A 7,691-nucleotide genomic window follows, 5' to 3' on the forward strand; every position below is an offset into this window, starting at 1 on the left:
CCACCGCCAGGGTTTGGGATTTTTGCATGCTGTCTGAGAACAAGAGCCTTGGGGTTTGTAACTCTGTTCTTGTAGCATGGCCTCCAGAAGCTATCACCAAAAGGTGGTGGTCTGCGTGCTGCTCTGTTAGTGTTGCAAGCTGTGCATGGCATGAATGCTGGAAATAAAGAAGATATGAGAATTTGACTCAAAAGATGGCTGCATTAGCCCTGGTTTTTCCCGTTGCCGCGTACCTGCGCTCTGGCGGGGAAGAGGCTCTGGCAGGCTGGGTGTCACCTCCAGGTCTCAGCGGGGAAAGAGGTGTTCAGCAACGGTGACAGCAGCAGTAACTACTTTACATTTTTAAGCATCTCTGCTGTTTCTTTCCGTCTGACCAGTTCCTAAATTGCAGCAATGTTTATTTCTAGCAGGGCAACGTTTTAATGGACGAGAAGGGGAGGAGAGGGTGTAATGACACCAGCTTTCTGTCGCAGCCTTTCACTGTAAGGTGACTCGGTCTCTGCAGTCAGAGCCCTCAGAGAGCGAACCGGGAGCGGTGACACAAGGCTGTGTCCGCAGAAGAGCACGTCATTCTTCCAAGTGTGCGGAAGGTGGAAAGAAGATCTGGTGGATGGTCCTGCTCCCAACTGGAAGGGAAGGCTTTACTGTGGGATCAGTGCTCGGGCACAAACCCTTCAGCCCCTGGGCTCTGCAGGTCTCCATAATGCTTTTGTCTCCCAGGGGAAGATGTCCTACCTGTCTGTTCCTACTACTGTTTTTCAAGGAGGAGTTTTCTGAGCATTGAGTTATAGCCTAAACAATACCTGTAATATTTTTGCCAATTTTTATATTGTCTCCCTCGCTTTGCTTACATGAAACACGACAATGGATTTCACAGTTCTGTGCTCGTCTTTCTGCTTTTCCTTAGAACCGCGCTGTGGTCTGAGCTGTTTGGTGCAGCCAGGCGGTGCACTTGGCACGCATCCTGATGGGGCTGGTGTCTGGAACAGCTTCAGCCCGTGGGAGAAAACAGTTTGCGCATGAGGAAGCCTTCCCAGCTACCCCTGTGCTGACCCAGGCATTGTGTGGGCAAAAGTCTTTCTATCTTGCAGCCATTCTAAAGCCATGAAAACTAATAATTTTCTAAAGAAAAATGCATGTGCACTCAAGCATGTCCATTGGTTTAATGCTACATGTTGCGGTTTGACTAGCATTGCTTTCCTACGTGCGGTTATACAGCCAAACCTTGAGCTTGGCAGCAGCTTGCCTTGTCTTGCTCGCAAACTGGTGAGCGCTGATCCGCTTGCGATTAGGAACCTGGAAGTGTGAATCCCTGCGGAAGCTGTGGTGCTGGGTGGGCAGAGGTGGCTTGTGCTACCGGGTGGTTGCACACTTGGTGTGCTCCTCTGGCTTAGGCTACAGCTCTGACTAACTCTCCATTTCCAGCTGTGACAGCTGTGCTCAACGTCCTGTGAGTGATGAAGGTGGTGCTTCATCTGTCATCTCTTGTCAGCCGAATCCTGCCTCAGGGTTGCATCTGGCTTGAGTTCATCTGCTGGGATAAATCTTCTAACCGGTTTTGAGGTTTAATCTGTGAGCCCATCTGCCTGTTTACCTTCTGTTCGTGTCTGGCAAGGCAGTGTGAGGCAGGCAGGCAGGCTATGGCCATGAGAAGGCATGCAGAAAGAGTAAATCACGATTCAAAACCCGGCAACCTACAGGCTAAGGAAACGGCAAGACAGTTCAGGGGAAGCCGCAAAGCTTCAGCCGCATCTGCTTGCAGTCCATGTGGTCCATGGGGTTACCTTTCCTGTAGCAAGTGTGTTAGCATTGAGGCATTTTCTTTCCAGATTGCTTTCATCCTCTGTCAAATGCAGCCTTCCTCATTTTCCGCTTCAGTCCTTGAGTGCAGGAGGAGGAAACCGGGTGACATTTACATCCTGATGTGTGCAGAAGGCCGTGGGCACGTTACACATGCCGAAAACTTGAGGAAGCTGGAGCATACCCTTTCCTGGGAGAGTTTTTTTCCTAGATGGGAAGAATACCTTAGGTTTAATTTTCTCCCTTGTAGTGTCCCTTGAGTTCAGAACGATTTCTTTTCTGTTGGTTATCATTGCCCAGATAAACCCGCTTCACCCTGCGCACATAATTGCTGGCAGATACACACATACGGGGGGCAATCCTCACATACACTGGGCAAAAGGACGAGCATTCAGGGTCCCAAAGACAGAGATGAAGACCTCCTATCCCGAGGAGCTGCGGTTATGGTGACTAACTGTTCTTCATTATTCTTTCCAGCCGTCTCATCCAGCACGGATCATGTCACAGCTTTGTTTTCCCAACTCAAGTCTGCCTACAGCTCCTGATTTGAATTCTTGAAGACTGTAGGAAATTTCACTGGATGACTACACGCCAGGTAAAAGACAACTCACTTCCTAAAACTGCTCCGTCACTGATTTGTTTTCTTTGTTGCTCTTTGGGAAAGAATTCTGCCTATTTACTGGGCTACTGAAAAGGCAGAGCTCTGCAAAAAGAGAAAGCATCCATTGCAGTGCTGTCAGAAAGAAAAGGCATCTACAAAGGGGAGAAAAAGGATTCAAAGCATTTGTTTGCACATGAAAAACCCAGATTTCAGTGAAATTGAGAGTCTGAGTAAGTGTGCAAACTGGTTCTGTAGTTTCAGGTTAATTGGTTTTGTTTTTTAAGATCTTGGCTTCAGTAATTTAAAAAATAATGGCTTTAATGCTTTCACCACCAGAACCTTTCACCTGGCATCTTGTTGCATGGCCAGGTAAGAAACCTCCTGAACTTGTGGAAGTCACTAGGCTCAGAAGTGGCGATATCTCTTCGTGCACTAAAGAGTAGTTTTTCATTATTAGCTGAAAAAAATGCCCCTCTTCAGTCCTCTCAGAAACTGCGGTTTTGCCTCACTTAAAAATAATAGTAATAGGAGGTATGTATAGACAGCCAGCTGGCCAGTGAGTCTCTCTTACTCCTTTTGGACTGGTTCAAAACATGGTGTGTAGCATTTGTCTTTGTTAGATGAATAATGTAGTAAAATGGTTAATACGCATGGCCTTTTGCTGTTTTATTAGCGAGGATTAAAACGTTAGCTCAAAACCCGTAGTCAGCTACCCTGTCTTATGCTGCACGTACTGGACAGGAGGGTAGTTTCTAAAATGATGAATGAGAGGCTTTCCAGAACCCTGCTTAATTCCAGCAGAACGGTTTTAGGGGCAGGAAGTACTGGCAAGCCAAATAATTTCTACAAGCGGTTGTGATTTGATGATGGTTATAGAGGAGTACAATGAAAAGAAAATAAACTCTCTGATAATTCAGCTGGTGGGATGTCGGCATTCACTGCCTGAGATGCGGCAAAGTGATCTCCGTAGTGCAATTGTCCTTTTTATTAAAGAGCAATTAATTCAAGAAGATGCTCTTGAAATTAGTCGTGGACTCAGGTACTTCTTCAATATGATTATTTACCTGCAAATGATCTCGTGTCCTATTTTCCCTGAGCAAAGGACGGATCAAAAGTAGGGTTACACTGGCACCAGGGAGTTAAACCGCAATCGTGCCTTCCTAGGTACCAACCCCACTGCCGCCCTCCTGTTTTCAGCGTGCTGCTGGGTGCAGGTTTGATGCAGGTGGAGGAGCACGGTCCCTGACAATTCTTGGGCAGACCAGGGAGCTCATTGGGTACCACCACCCCATTCTGCACGGTATGAGAACAAGATAGATGGTTGCGAGCTTTTCTGTGCCGACTGGCTCTGCGGTCAGCGCACGGCACTGAGCACTCATCATTTCACAGCACAGAGAAAGCTGCAAGACCATGGCACAGTTTGAGGCCTCTCCTTGCATCCCAAATCTTCTTTCTCCCACCTTTTCCCTGGTGCAGTGACTGTCCCAGCTGCATCCCTGTGTTCCTGCAGTTCCTCTTTTTCTCTCAGTGATGCTGAAAAGGTTACCTGTGAAACCCACTGCACCTTTATTCCAGGTGCAGAAACATCCTTGTCCCTTGGCTAATTTTGCAAAGAAGCTTAGTGATTTGCTGTGTTCGGTCGAGAGATTTCTTGCAATGTAATGAGAGTATGTTCAGGTTAGATTTATTTTTTTTTTTTGCTAGTCACTTTCTGTAAAATCGTTAATACTTACGCTTTCCTTTAAGAGACCCTGAAATGGGTTGTAGAGCTGTTAGCTGGGGCAGTCACCAAATCCAGCCTCAGAGAGAGAAACTCCGTGAGGGGAGGCAGGGCACGGGCAGAGCAACCCTGGGGGGAGGCCGAGCCCTGGTCCCTGCCCGTGCCATGCTGCGGGATGGAGCTGCCCGCTCTGCCTCAGCAGAAGGAAGGTCATGGTTGAAAGAATGAAATCCAAATTGAAGGGAAATCTGAAACACGATGGTGACTAAAACAAGAGTATGGAGAGCCGCGGTCACCTACGGTGCTGGAGTGAGCAGGTCTCCTGTGTTTTTTCTGCTCTCCACAGGCACATTCTGCTCACCCCAGTAGGTCTTTGAGAGCTGTTGAAAACCAATACAAGCTCTGAGAGATCTGGCCACTGACACTTGACACACTGCAGAGAAACTGTGTTCCTGCCACAGCTCGGCAGCATTAATAGGTCTAAAAATTACTGCTCCTGCCAAAAAATAAAGTGCTATCCTTCAAAATTGGATTTTTTTTCAGGAAGGTCGGACAGCCCTTGATCCAGAGGGCCCACCTGACTTCCCCCAAGCTACGCAAGGACATCTGCTCTCTACTCCAGCTACCTCTGGATCACCGAGGTATTGCAGAATCACGGAATGGTTTGGTTGGAAGGGACTTTAAAGATCACCCAGTTCCACCCCCCCTGCCAGCAGGGACACCTTCACTAGAGCAGGTTGCTCAAAGCCTCACCAAACCTGGCCTGGAACACTTCCAGGGGTGGGGCACCTCTCTGGACAACCTGTTCCAGTGCCTCCCCACCCTCACAGCAAACAGTTTCTTATGTCCAACCTAAATCTACTCTCTTTCAGTTTAAAGCCATTGCCCCTCATCCTATCAAAGTGCCCTGGCCAGTTTTCTGGGATCTCTCGCCTCCAAACTCACATAGCTTTGCGGGACGTTGGCTCCCTTTCTGCTGCCCACCTCTGCAGGCTGCCGGGCAGCTCCTGAGCTCTCAGGCAGAGCGCAACGGCCAGCCTTGCTGAAGGCTGCTGCAGGAAAGACAACTGGAGTGTGAGTACGTGTGCCGGGGTGTAATCTAGTGTCTGCCTCACAGCATCCCTCCTGCCATCCTCCAAGGATGCGTTTTGCTTAGTCTCTGCAGGTACTGTAAGGTGATTCGCCATGTAAGCTAGAGAGCTTTTTTTCAAAACAATGTTTGATGCCTTTACTGAGGGCTGCATAGAGTACAGATGCATTTATTTCTGTTTCACAGATAGCAGGAATTTCAAAGAAGCTAAAATACAGCATCTTAAGATGTGTCCTGCTGTTTCCTCTTGCATTTACATAGGCTATATGAAGATTTCATCTGATGTCTTTTATGCTTCAGCTGAAGACAGAAATAAGGTTATTTTCCTACTTCTGATAATAAGCAGCTACTCATAATATGTTAAGATGCAGGTAAAATAAAAGCAGAAACCCTAAAATAGTAGGCTTCCCTGTCTGGGAGCACTGAAAATATATGGCTTCCTTTGGAGGGCCGACTTTCTGTTTTACTTTGCAGCCAGCTCATGGTAAAATGTAGTGATTTTTCTTCTAGGTTACCTACCGAGGACAAGAAATACATGGGAAGGCCGGCAGTGGCAATTCTGAAAACTGATCACGAACAGCTGCTCTACAATAGCATGCAAGTCCCTCTCGAAATGGATGATCGCGGGCCGCAGCGAGGTAGCACTGGGGATGTGCCTCCTGCTTTTGCTGGAGGATCCACGCCAAGGAGCCCCAGGTAGGACACGGACACTGGGATCCCACCCTGAAGGGACTGTCCAAATCCTGTGCTCCCTGATGGCTCCCAGGAGCCTTGTTTGCTTATGTGGTAGGATTTGAACTCTGGGATTACACTGTTACGTACTGGATGGTGGGCTCACTCCCCTCTTCATCCTACATCCTATACTGGAGACCATGTTCAAAGAGACTGTGCCAAATTCAGACCTGGACCTGAGGCTTGCGCAGTGCAAGGTGTAAATTTGGCCTGTTTTAAGTGGCAGGAATATGAATTTCATGCAACACCCCCTTAAGTGTTATCTGAATTGAATGATATTGGTGCATTTTTCTTCTGCTAAGACAAAACAAGATCTTCCTTCAGAGCACTATGTCTCAACACTTCTAGTAGGACACTTCAATTCTAGTACATCTTCATTTGTAAATACCATATAGAAATGAGCTTCTAAACAATGATTCACAAGACGAATTGGTTCCTCTTCCAGCAGCACTGATCAGAAATCAGCAGTTGGTGGGGATCTTCATGCTCTCACTCAGAGTTGGGCAGGAGGGCTTTCTCCTCCGTACTTCCCAAGCAGCCACACTGCCTCTCACACTCCACCTCCCTTCGCCTCCCACCTCTCCCGTGCCGTCTCGCTGTGTGCGGGGTTATTTTGTCAGCAGCAGTTTTGCTCCAGCTGGGCTTCCAGGAACACGCTTGAAGTTCTCTTGGCGTGGTGTTGGGTTCAGCGGCAGTACTCCCGCTCGATGCTTGCCATGAGCTCCTCCTCCGAGTAATCATATGAGATTGTGGACTGTCCCTCTGGCTTCTTGCTGTTCCTTTGTTGGCACCTGCCAGGGAAAGGAACAAGTTATTGGTGTTATGAGAATGAATCAACCTGATTCAAGTGAAGACACAAGATGACCCTTATTTCATTTTTTTTGGTGAATGGAAAGATCAAGCTGCACATGGCTTGCTAAGACAGAGATACTCTGTCACGTCTAGTTCCCATATGCCACAGGCACATCGCTTGCTGACATTTGCTATCACTTGGCCTCTATTTTAGTCCATGAGTTCACTACAGTACAGCCCTTACAATGCTCCAGATCAAACTCCCACAACCTTCTGGTGAGTTAGGTTCCAGGCCCAGCTAAATGACTGCCTAGCCTTTATGCTAGTTATTAGTTTTAAGGTTTTATGCAGAAAGGGATTTTTTGTTTGTATCTGTGAGGGGAGTTTTAACCAAAATATGAACGCAGCTACCTCAAACTGCTCTTACGGCTTTTATTTATTTTCACATCAACACAACTCTCCCGTGAGTGGATACAAAGGGAACTGGTTTGGGTTTTATTGGTATTATCAGAAGCGGTTTATTTTGGGTACAAGCAAAATCTGTCCCTACCTGCATGAGGGAGAACAGTGAAAAGTCTTCTGCCAGTTTTGACCACCATAGCTCATGCTACCAAATAAGTCTGCTTGATCCTGTCCTCCAGGACTCAAGAGAGGAGACAGGAGCTGAGAAGCGAGCGCTCCTCCTTGACCTTGTAGGGAACTGGGAAGTGAGCAAGCCAGGCTGTCAGGCTAGTCATCTCTGGAAGTTGGGGCATGTGGCTCCATGAAATGGAGGTCACGGTGAGGTGCAGAGCCAAGTGGAGACTTGAGTTGGTAAATCCAAACTGTAAAGTGCTCTGCCATGCCATGTCAGCTGAGATTGGTGGGCTTACTTTGTGACCATCCACTGGTGGAGCATAAATAAGCAAGAAAGAAATGGTTTGGTATGGCGGTTGGTTGGTTGGCAAAGAGGAGAG

Source organism: Cariama cristata, unplaced genomic scaffold (genome assembly GCF_000690535.1).
Source record: "Cariama cristata isolate BGI_N322 unplaced genomic scaffold, ASM69053v1 scaffold10593, whole genome shotgun sequence".
Classification (NCBI taxonomy): domain Eukaryota; kingdom Metazoa; phylum Chordata; class Aves; order Cariamiformes; family Cariamidae; genus Cariama; species Cariama cristata.